Source organism: Phyllostomus discolor, chromosome 8 (assembly GCF_004126475.2).
Source record: "Phyllostomus discolor isolate MPI-MPIP mPhyDis1 chromosome 8, mPhyDis1.pri.v3, whole genome shotgun sequence".
Classification (NCBI taxonomy): Eukaryota; Metazoa; Chordata; class Mammalia; order Chiroptera; family Phyllostomidae; genus Phyllostomus; species Phyllostomus discolor.
In genome coordinates, this window is record NC_040910.2 from 60,473,989 (window position 1) to 60,487,017 (window position 13,029).

Consider the following 13,029-nt stretch of genomic DNA (forward strand, 5'->3'; position numbering starts at 1 on the left):
GCGGCCCAACACAAAATCATAAGTTTACTTAAAATATTATCATTATACATTGTGATTACATGTCACAATGTATTTAATTTATGGCCCAAGACAGCAATTCTTCTTCTAGTGGGGCCCAAAGACACCAAAAGTTTAGACACCCCTGTGTTAAAGGGTCTTCCTTAAAAAGAAGGAGGGGAAACAAACATAAATATTAATAATAAAATGGCAATAACTACATATTTATCAATAATTTCTTTAAATGTACATGCATTAAATTCTCCAATCAAAACACATAGGATGGCTGAATGGATGAGAAAACAAAACCCATACATTTGCTTCCTACAAGAGACCCATTTGGTACTGAAAGACACACAGACAGGGATAGAAAAGATATTTCATGCAAATGAAAACAAAAAAATAGCTGGAGTTGCAATTATTTTTTTTCAGCTATTTCTTTTTATTTATGGTTTGTGCTTAATGTAAATCAATTCCATAATATGAGAAATTACTGTGAATCAAAGCATAAATACACAAACACAATACACAATCTAAAAGAGATATATAGCATTCAGGTTCAAAACAAAAGGGAGTGTTCACTCACACACACAGTAGCTGAAGATCTCCTTGGTGTAGTGTTCCTGGGTAGGTTTCTAAAGATGGAAAAAAAATGACTGTCATTATCAAGATTACCATGGCCAAAGTGCTGGATCATTTAAGCATCAGTGTGTGATCTTTCAAACAAAAGACTTTAGGGAATGTCTATTTTTAAAAAGTGAGCATCGAGGCTGTTGTGAACAATATTTGCTTTCCAAAATCAAGCCCACATTAGGCTGCGGATCAGGTTCTAACTATCTAAAAATATTGACTAATCTCTGGTGGGTGTAGCTCAGTGGATTGAGCACAGGCCTGCAAACCAAAGGGTCGCAGGTTCGATTCCCAGTCAGGGTATAGGCCTGGGTTGCAGGTCAGGTCCCCAGTAGGGGGCACATGAGAGGCAACCACACATCGATGTTTCTCTCCCCTTCTTTCTTCTTCCCTTCCCCTCTATCTAAAAATAAATACATAAAATCTTTTTAAAAATTAAAATATTGGCCAACAAATGAAAGTGTTCCAAATGTGGCCATTCTGATTCATAGTTTTTGAAGAAGTATGTACAGAGAAAGAATAAAAGTTTTTCTGAATTTAGTGTAAGCCTCCAGTCTTCACTTCCCAAATACCTAATGTACAGTTTTGGCTTCTTCATATTATTTGCCATTTCAATTTTAAGATTTTTCAAAACTTTCTAAACTGATCATTTTTTAAATTGTAAAAAGTATTCAACATATGCAGAAATAAAAAGCATTTTGAAATTAGTTGACATCAGTGTACTTCTACTCTTTGGAATTAGTCTAGCTAGATGAATCTGGTGTTCTCATTGAATATAAGCAAAATTTACTGGTTATGCTTAGACATGGAGTAGATTCCAATCCATCATTGCCCTGGTACATATCAATTACTACACAAAAAGTCTAATGCTATGTCAAATCAAAAGCCTCAAAGGAAAGTGTTCAGTTCCCAAGAGACCAGTGATAGCTTAACAATGTAAAACTTTATCGAGAGTTACATCCACATTAAATTAGTACTCTGAAACAATAATATAGTGAGTATTTGTAGGAACACCTGGAAGTTCCTTCTTATGTACATGTAAATAGAACCATAGCGTTTTGCATTACCTAATTATTGTATGGCCTTGTAACTGTAATGAACCAAAGGAAAACCAACTCTGTTCCAAATTCCATCCTTTATATCTAGATATCCATTTTCAAGGTGGAATTTTATGTGTCTATACATCTTAAGCCACATTTAAGAAAACCATCTCTGAACTAATTTTGGATATGTTTTTCTTCATCTTGTATGTGAAAGTCCAGCATATTTAATATTGACATGCATCATCTAGTCAAACTTTGAACATACTGTTCAGATCAATCAAAGTTGAGTTCCTTAACATTTTCTGCGTCAATAAAATTAGGTGTGGAATTAGATTCAGTGAAGACCTGTTTTTTCCTTATACTACACACCATTTGGATTGGGTTTAGAAGATGGAGAAGCATAGACATTTCTTGCCCTAAGTCTTTTAACAGCAGAGATGTAGAAGAGAGAACGAGATCACCAAGAGATGGCAGTTGACTGCAGAGCACCATCACTTGCCTTGGTGGTGGCATTCGCTGCACTTGGGTTAGTCATGGGAGGGGTTACTTGTCGGCATTACAGTAACTGTTTGGTTGGAATAAATCTGCATGGGTAAGAGCAGCACCAGAAGCAGCAGCCCCAGTCTGAGCCTAGCTACCATGGCTCAGTCCAAGGCTGCTCTGTCAGTGAGCCACCAGTCCCACTGATAGTTAGGTGATAGACAACTGCTGGTTAGGCAGAATTCAGGCAAAGTGGATGGGGTAGCAATTCTTATATCAGACAAAATAGACTTTAAAGAAACAAAAAAGGACATCCCATAATGATAAATAATTCAACCCAACAAGAGGATATAATCCTTGCAAACATTTAGATACCCAACATAGAAACACCTAAATACATAAAATGAATATTGATGGACACAAAGGAGAGATCAACAATAATACAGTGTTGGGAACCACCCTGCCTGGTTTCAGAAACTGTAACCCCTCATTGCTAAGGCTGAGTAAAAATACCTTGGGACCATAAGCCACTAAGGAGATAAAGCTTATCTTCCTGGTAGAGGCACCATCTCTGCCCCCTTTCACTTCACCCTGCTTGGCCTTGGGCAGATGACTGGTCAGCCAATGACAGGTAAGTTTCCTCAAAGGAGGGATGACCTAAGACAGGCACAGTTGCAAAGGGGCCCTCAGGGAAGTACTTGAGGGGCTACAGAAAAAGGGGGTGATGGACTCTCGCCCTTCACCTTTGACATAACTTGAGTCCTCATTCTGTCTGCAAGAAGTCTCCTAATCTCTTGGCTGCCTTATTTCCCCTGCCTGACTTAAGCCTGAAACAATGCTGGAGGTGGGTGTGGCCCTGTGCTGGAAAGGGCAGGTTCTCTGGGGCAATCAGGCCTAAGAAAGAATGCATAAATCCTATGAAACCTACTTTACTAATACCCCCAATTTAAATGATAAGGGTCCAAGCATGAAATGAGTTTGTTCCCCAAAGTTTTATGGCCCTTTTCCTTTGAGAGATTGGCCACCTTTCCTCCCTAAGTAGATCATATCTTGGTAGACTTATTCTTACCCATGGTGGCCGGGGGCAGGGGCGGGGCCTCTGTGAGCAGAGCACCCCCACAATACAGTAACTGTAGGGTACTTTGACATCATTAATATCAAAGAATAGATCATCTGGAGAGAAAATCAACAAGACAACACAGGCCTTAAATGACACATTAGACCAATAAATGGAAATGAAAGAAAAGTTGGGGTAGTAATACTTATATTAGACAAAATAGACTTTAAAACAAAGGCTATAATTAGAGACAAAGAAGGACACTATATACTGATAAAGAGGTCAATCTAACAAGAGGATGTAACCCTTTAAACATATATGCACCCAACATAGGAGCACCTATATATATAAAGCAAATCTTAGTGGACATAAAGGGAGAGATTGGCAGTAATACAGACATAGAAGGGGATTTCAAAGCCCCACTGACATTAATGCATAGACCTTTTAGACAGAAAAATCAAAAAGGAAAGAGCAACCTTAAGTGACAAACTAGAACAGATAGATTTAATTAGTATTTTCAGAACATTTTACACTAAAGCAGAAGAATATACATTCTTTTCAAGTGCACATAAAATATTGTTTAAGATAGACCACATATTAGAACTAAAAATGAACCTCAGTAAATTTAAGAACATTGAAATCATATCAAGCATCTTTCTCTGACAATAATAATATAAAACCAGAAATCATTTACAAGAAAAAAATTTAAAAACACACAAACATATAAGGCTAAAAAACATGTTATCAGCAATGAATGGGTTAACAAAGAGATCAAGGAAGAAATCAAAATATACCTAGAGATGAATGAAAATGGAAACACAACAACCCAAAATATATAAGACACAGAAAAAGAAGTCCTAATGTGGCAGGAAAAGAAAACCCCATGAAAAAGCTTCTATGCTCTGCAGCTTCATTGATAAGCAGTGCTCTCTGTAACACCTGCAAAATTCCACAGTGCCTTTTGTTTTAATGTGACAGGACATAGCTAAGCAATAGCTATTCTTAGGTAGAAGCTGACCAGAGGCCGTTTCCAAGGCAACAACCAGTTATCTCAAGGTCGGACACTAACCCCTCCACATCTGGCTTCTGTAACTTTTCTTCGCCACATAGGCAGGAAGCCCGGGGCTATTTAAACCCCGAGAGATCAAAGCTCATTGCTCAGAGAATTTGGGTAGTTAACCCCTCTGAGCCCATGCATAATAAAAGTTTGTGCCTCACCATCTCCCCCCTAGTGAGAGTTATTTTCCGCAACATTTTGGTAACCTGACCGGGAAACCCACTCACTCGAGCAGGCATTTTGCCTCCTGTGAAGGCAACTGGGGGAGTTGGCGGGAGAGCGCTGCTGCAAGAGAAAGAGCACATGCCCCGGTTGTTTCGGGCTTCCTGGGGCAGAGACTCCCGTGCCACGTCCCCGACAGCTCTCTAAGACCTGGGTGGAGGAGGAGAGACGAACCATGAACTGTTGGAGGTGCCAATCAGAATCAGTAAGTGCCCCGGGGACCGGACCCGAGACCACAGAGAGATTGATCACCTCTCAACTGGAAAAATTCGGGAGTCTGGGCCAAGACCCAGACCATCGGACTCCTACTCGGGGGAGGAAACTCTGTGTGACTGTGTGTGAATGTATCTGTGACTCCACGAGCCGGCCAGGCTTATGGAGTCTGATCGGGCCCTCACCTGCAGCAGGCATGCGAAAGATCCCCTTTTCCTTTGTTTGTCTGAGCCGATCGGGAGAATTCATCATAGGGGGGTGGTTCTGCCACAGTACTATATTGCATGTATGTTGGAAATTGGACGACAAGCCATGTGGGTGTGTGGCCATTTTGGGTAAAATGGAGGACGAGCCACGTGAGTGCCCCACCGTGGAGGGTGGAGTGTGCATGGTTGTCGTCATCTTGGATGATGGGTCACGTGAGAGCCCCACCATCTTGGAACTGGGCAAGGCGCCACGCTAACGGCTCTCTTCAGGTTATAGGCTGTATGCTGCTGCTGTGTGGGCACTGCATCAGTCTGGTTCTCTGTGTAACTGGTTCTGACAGGAATGGCTCTGGTTCTGAAGGACATGAACTGAGGTTGAAGGGTGAGCGTCTGACCTATAGGGTGTTTTCAGGGTCTGAGCTTCAGAAAGCTGCAGGATGTCCCTGCAAATCTAGGGAATTTTAGTGGAAGGTACCTACAGTGCCAGGGACTTTTGGCTGCCACATGCTGAGATTAAATATAGTCCTTCCCAAAGTGGGAAAGGAACCAGGATTAAAAGAGAATGATGGTTAATCTGAATGAGTAAAATTATGTATAAAGAATGTAAAGTTTTAAACCTGGAGTAAAGGAAACCTCAACTATTTGTTTTCTGGTTTTGTGGGAAAAGAGCAAATTTCTAACATTGGTGTTGTTTCTGATCAGAAACCCTCTGTACTATTTAAGGTCACCTGTAAAACCTAAGAAAGGTCGCCTGTAACTGGTTGGGGAGAATGCCTTTGCCACTCAGGACACAGGAAGGGTCATTTGGGGCTGATGAGTGCTTCACACAGAGGCAAAGCAGCATGTCTCTGCCAAAAAAACGGGCCTGAAGGAGCATGTCTCTGCGAGGCACCGATGGACACATTGGTGCAAAAGAATGCTCCTACCTGTGTATTGTTCTGGAACTCTGTGTTTTGGATTTTGCTCCGTACCTGCTCTAACAAGGAAATTGAGGATTCCAGGGAAGGTTGAAACTTCACACTCTGTAGAAAAGTAAATTAAAAATATAATATTATATATATATATATATACATATATATATATGAAAAAGGTCTGTAGGAAACTACAAAGATAAATGGAAAAGTAAAAGTTTTAGGAAGGAATTATGTGGTGTTAGTTAATAATAGAAAATATAAGCCATGGAGATACAATCTTGATAGATATCAGAAGGAATATGAAAGAAATTAGAGGGTTTATAAATGTTGCAGAAAATCTGTGGAAGTAAAAGTTTTTAAAACCTAGTAAATATCAGAAGGGAAAAGATTTTCCTTCAGGCTTTGTATTTTTCTTCCTACCTGATCCCTCCAGAATTTGGCATTCTGAAGGAGTGAGTGAAGACATAAGGTTTCTTTGCATAAAACCAGTAAGACCAGTAGTTGATAGTGATTTTTGTTAACCAAGGCTTTGACTGGAATGTCACGTCTGAAGGAGGCATGTATGGGTTCTGGTCATCACCAGAAAGCCCTGAGGAACTGGGATTGACTTGCGAAGCTAGTGTAAATCCACAAGAAAAGCCTGGTACTTTGGTTGGTTGTGCAGTTCATGGCAGCCTTTCCAGGGAAGGAACGAAGGTTGCTTTCATGAAAGATGTCCAAAAAGGAACCTGTGGGCACAATGGAAGCTTCAAGGATCTGAGTAAAACAACTGGTACAGGCAAAGCCAGATGGCAGATGTGTGGCTCTGCTTCTGTACCCGAGGGGCAGATTGAGAAGTCAATCTAAAGGTTCCCTGTGTGAGTTCCAGCAAAGCGAAATTAAAAATCATAAGTAATCCAGGCTGCTTTTGGTGTGTTTATGCAAACGGTCAAAATGAAGCAAAACTCAAAGTAGTCCCTTTAATAACAGGGAGGGTGATCTTAAGGAGAAAAATTGTGGTTCAAGGAAAATCACAATGCTCAGTATTGGACACCAGAATGACGCAGCTTACTGTCTTGAAAGCACCTTTTCATTTGAAAGTTGAAACTGGTTTTGTAATATCATCAAAGATGTACAGTTTACAGGTATGGAGGACCTGTCAAATTGCCATTGCTAAATGTCATTGCAGGAAGGATCTTGCAACTGAATGTCTTCTCAAAAGACAGTCTCAGGCACAGAAACTGGTTTGGGGACTATTGTGTGAATTAACCTGTGTGTTCTTCTGTTTTCATAGGACGTATGCCTATGACTTCATTACCTGAGTGATTGGTTGCAATATAGGCCTCACTTAAGGAGTCCATTCTTCATCATCACCCCCTGAAACTCAATGGTTTGGCTGAACTGAGTGACTGAGTTAGTAAGCAGTTTGGGCAATCTGTGGGCTTCACTGTAAAACTGATTTTCCCTTTTCTGTCTTGATGGCTTGGACAGGAAAGGTTCAGATATCTGGCAGGAGGAAAATCCTAATATATTCCCCTCAGCCCGAGTAAAGTATAATGAGCCACAAGAGTTTTGGATAGGTGTAGCATGCCTTGTACACCTTCCTCCAAATAAGCCATTCTTTACCTAATCCCCTGCCTTTGTCATTTAGTGGCTATGATTTAATTGTGCCTTCCAACTCTTTCCAAATCTGTCATCTCCAGAATATGGCCAGGATGCCAACGGTCCAGTAATGCCAGTCTTTGAACACCGAGCCTGCGACTTTCTGGTGACAGCCAACTGACCAGGATTCTGTAAGGTCCTTCCTCTTACAGGAAGGACTTCCTCCATGCTGCACCCCCTCTTCAGGGCACCCCTGACCCACAGATAGGTAGAACAATGTCCATTTCCAGCCGGAAGCAGTTACAAGAAGATGAGACCTTCGTCCATTGTCCTTTAAAAGAATTTAAAGTGGGTGTATATCTGAAGTGAGAGATGATTACAGAATGCAGTCAAGAGAGGGGACCCCAAATGGGCATTTAAAATGGGGTCCAGAACTCAGGGTATCCAGGAGATTTTAAGATGTCTTCATCCCTTCCCCCACAGGTGTGAGTTGGGGGAGGGACACACAGCGAGAACATGCAGGGCTGTTTTGTACAGCAGCAGCTTTACAGCTAATCCATGGCATAGTCATAGACATACCTATAGCCTTCAGCTGGTCACTTAGGTATTCTGAATAGCTGTGGCCATGCTCTGGGCCAGGGAGATAAAGACTCCCCCCGCCCAAGATGTGACTGGGAGGCAGTTCCCCCGAGTTACAGCACCTGTGTGGGAGCTCAGAGAAGACTGGCTCCATAACATGGGGCCACACCTGCCCAGACCCATGATGGCAGCCGGACGGGAGCGGGTACCGGCCTGTCTAGGATCTGTGGGTTGTCAATGAAGCCGTGTCACCCTCCACCGGTTATCCTGAACCCGTACACCCTCCTGAGCCAGCTTCCCCCAACAGCAACGTGGTTTACCTGCCTTTATCTGAAGGATGCCTTGTCCTGCACTCCTGTGGCACCTTCCAGCCAACCCATTTTTGCCTTTGAATGGAAAAATCCGCACACTGCAGTCAAGACTCAGTTAACCTGGACTAGACTGCCCCAGGGGATTAAGAACTCCCCAACCTTATTTGGGGAAGCCCTAGTAGGAGACCTGAAGCCCCTTGCTAAGGGGGGATGGACCTGACAATTCTGCAGTACATGGATGACCTCCTCCTGGCGGCCCATCCCAGGAACGGTGCTGGGAGGGAATGCATGCTGCTGAAGCACCTGGCTGAATTAAGGAAAGATCACCAGAAGCACATCCTGAACACACTCCTACTCTTCATGTCGAGTTGCAGAGGGCACGTGCTGTGTATCTGAAGTGCCCCCACAGCCATCCGCGCAGTCCTCTGTCATGGCCCTTCACAGTGCTCCGTTGGGTTCGCCTGCCCCAGTGGCCTGCAAGCTCCCTCGGGGCTCCAGCAGTGTCACCAGATGCAGAGCTCAGCAACCAGGCCTGTCGGAAGTACTCACGGTGTGATCAGGGGCGAGGACAGAAAATGGCAGAGTTGCCAACACCCTCCAGAACCTCATCTGATTTCTGAGAAAAATGCTCGTTCTCCTGAGGAAAAGCCAGCCTGCACCCTGCTGCTGTGGAACTCGGTCCTACTAACAGGCTTTGAAGGGTCTGGACATTAAGCCCCTAGAATGGGGAGAAAATTAAGAGAAAGTCTTCTAAGATATCAAGGGATGCCTCAGTGATGTTCCTGCCCTTGGACTGTCAAAGCTGGGGTGGCCTTTTGATCTTTATACCCACAAGAGAGACAAGGCAGCCCTTGGGTCCTGACCCAGCCTGTCGGACCATGGCAACCTATCTAAGCAGTTGGACCATGTCGCCACCAGCTGGCCACCTTGTCTGAGGGCAACCGCTGCTGCCGTAACCCTCTTACAAGAGGCAGACAAGTTAACTCTAGGCCAAGAAGTCAGTTTTCATGTACCACACGCAGTAAACAGCCTCCTTGCTGGGCAGGGGCATAAGTGGCTGTCGAACCCTAGACTGACTCAGTACCAGGGCATCCTCCAAGGAAACCTGAGGGTGCATGTTAAGACCATGAAACAAGTCAATACAGCCACCTACTTACCAGCAGAACTTGGAAAGCTGGACCATAACTGTCTTGAAGTAACCTAAGTGGTCCACGCCAGCCAGCCAGACCTCCAGGACCAGCCCCTGGCCCAACCTGATGTCACCCACTACATGGATGGAAGCAGCTATATGGTTGAGGGCAGGAGAGTCGCCGGGTACACAGACCAGAAAACTGGACTGCCCTGGACGAACTTGCTGCCGCTAGCATTTCCTAGGTTGCAGGAGTCACCCCTTGGATCCACTACAGCCGGGCCAAAACAGCAGCAAATCCCGAGAACCCAAGGACTAGGCCTGCACCTAGAATACCCACGCTGAGGCAGTGGAGGACGCCAGCCAGTAAAGAAGACACCAAGGAATGGACCAGTGTTCTGCAGGGTACCTGACTTTAATTGGCACCATCGCAGGAGCATTGGGAATTGGACTAGTGACTGTGCCCCTGTGGAATGGAATCCGGCAGAGCAGATCACCCTAGGAGTAGTTTATCTCTGTTTGGTCTCTGCATTTGGGTTTATTGTATGCTTTGCTTAACAAATGTGGCCTCTGTCTCAGCCCCAGCCTGCAAATGTAATACCCCCGGGCATAGAATTATGCTCAACGGTAGAGTGGTCTCTTACTATCTCTCAGGGTCAGCTTTCAGCTCCTCCACTGACATGCCATCTGGTTGCGTTCAGCCACAGCAATCCTTCTGCACTTAGGGAGGGAAGGTATACCGGACTGGAGTAACATCCAGGACCATAGAATACCAGACCTGGAGGTGTCAGGCATATGGCACCCTACATCCTCCGGACCTTGGTCCGTCACCTGGGGCCACAGTAACTCGTAGGGCAGCCACCAACGTGCTAGCCCCCCAGCGGTACCAACACCAGTATCAGCAGTTGTAACCCTCCCAAGGACCTCAGCCTTATAGCCAGGTATATAGTGATGCTAAAAGGGATAAAACACCTTATATCATCAAAGGGGGGAATGTGGCAGGAAAAGAAAACCCCATGAAAAAGCTTCTATGCTCTGCAGCTTCATTGATAAGCAGTGCTCCCTGTAACACCTGCAAAATTTCACAGTGCCTTTTGTTTTAATGTGACAGGACATAGCTGAGCAGTAGCTATTCTTAGGTAGGAGCTGGACCAGAGGCCGTTTCCAAGGCAACAACCAGTTATCTCAAGGTCGGACACTAACCCCCTCCACATCTGGCTTCTGTAACTTTTCTTCGCCACATAGGCAGGAATCCTGGGGCTATTTAAACCCCGAGAGATCAAAGCTCATTGCTCAGAGAATTTGGGTAGTTAACCCCTCTGAGCCCATGCATAATAAAAGTTTGTGCCTCGCCATCTCCCCCTGCATGAGAGTTATTTTCCGCAATAATAAGAGTGAAATTCATAGCATTATAAGCCTACCTCAAAAAAAAAATACAACTTAACTAAACAATCTAAACTTGCACCTAAAGGAACTGGAAAAAAACTGGCAAACAAAGCCCAAAGTGAGTAGAAGAAAGGAAATAATAAAATCAGAGCAGAAATAAATGAAACAGAGTTTTAAAAACACAAAAGATCAATGAAACCAAGAACTGGTTCTTTGAAAAAAATAAGCCAGATTGACAAAATTTTAACCAGACTCATCAAGAGACAAAGACAGAGGACCCCAATAAATGAAATCAGAAGTAAAAGAGAAATAACAACTGACACCAAAGAAATACAAAGGATTATAAGAAATACTACAAATAATTATATGCCATAAGTTAGACAATTGGGATGAATTGGATAAATTCCTAGAAACATACAATCTACCAAAGCTAAATCAAGAAGAAAAAGAAAATCCGAAAAGACTGATCACAAGTAATGAAACTGCTTGGGACCCAAGCAGTTCCTCTTGGGGAACCCACACACGGCCTTGCCTACTCAGACTCACTCCCTCTGAGCTCCAGCACCCGGGTCCCAGCTTGAAAGGCAACAGTGGCATACCGGGAGGGAACTGAAGTGTCTGGCAATCAAGGCAAGCAAGAGGCCTTTGTCCCTTTGCTAAACCTCCCACCCCCAGAGCCACAGAGGTGGCAGGTTGGTGCCATATCTGAGACACCATCAGCCTGGATAACACGGTTTGCTCCACTCTGGAGATTCCCTGAGTGGGTGGGCCCATAGCCCAACTTATGGGCCCCACCCAAGCAGTTTTTTCCATACAAATGGCCTATCTTGGCTCATGCTTCACAACTTCCTAAATCCTCTCAACAGCAATAGCAGGCCTCAGTGGGCCAGGTCCGGCACTAGCAGCAGCCAGCCTGGATTCACAAGCTTGGCTTCACCTGGAATCTCCAAGCCCAGCACAAGTAGCAGCCATCTCAGATTGCTTTATAGCCCAGGCAGGGTGGCCCCAGGCAAAACATATGTGGGGCTGACATGGCCCTGCACCACTGGGAAACCCCAGGGCCCTGCACAGCAGTGGAGAGCTACAGACTATATCAGAGCACCATCACAATGCCCCTGCACAGCTGATCCTCCGTGGAGGGAAGTAGTTGGTAGTCAGCAGTCACAGTCAATCCTTGCAGCTGACTGGCCTGGTAAACCCCTCCCATTGACCTGTCATGGCAACCAAGGCTCACAACAAGAGGAGGATGTTCTCAGCCCACACAAAGGGCATGCCTCAAGTACCATTTTGGGTGATAGGGGAGGCTGTGCCACTGGTAGGTAGGTGACCTTACAGAACACCTACTACATTAGGCCACGCTACCAAGACAGGAAGTTGAAGCAGTTTCACTTAATACATAGAAACAATCACAGAGAGGCTGCCAAAATGATAAGACAAAGAAATATGTCCCAAATGAAAGAACAGATCAAAACTCCTGACAAAGAACTAAATGAAATGGAGATATGCAATCTATCTGATGCAGAGTTCAAAACACTGGTTATAAGGATGCTCAAGGGACTTAGAGAGGTCCTCAGCTGCATAAAAAAGACCCAGTCAGAAATGAAGGATACACTAATTAAAATAAAGAGCAATTTACACAGAAATGACATTAGAGGGGATGAAGCTGAGAATTAAATCAATGATTTGGAACATAAGGAAGCAAAAACAATCAGAAAAACAAGAAGGAAAAAAAATCCAAAAATAAAGTGAGGATAGTATAAGCAGCCTCTGTGACAACTTCAAATGGTCCAACATTCACATACTAGGGGTGCCTGAAGGAGAAGAGAAAGAGCAAGAAATTGGAAGTCTGTTTGAAACTATAATGAAAGAAAACTTCCCTAATTTGGTGAAGGAAGTAGACATGCAAGTCCAGGAAACACAGAGTCCCAAACAAGATGGATGCAAAGAGCCCCACATCAACACACATCACAATTAAAATGCCAAAGGTTGAAGAGAAAGAGAGAATTTTAAAAGCAGAAGAGATGCCCTGGCTGGTGTAGCTCAGTGGATTGAGCGTGGGCCTACGAACCAAAGTGTCACAGGTTCAATTCCCAGTCAGGGCACATGCCTGGGTTGCGCGCCAGGTCCCCAGAAGAGGTGTGTGAGGGGCAACCACACATTGATGTTTTATTCCTTCTCTTTCTCCTTCCCTTCCTCTCTCTCTAAAAATCAATAAATAAAATCT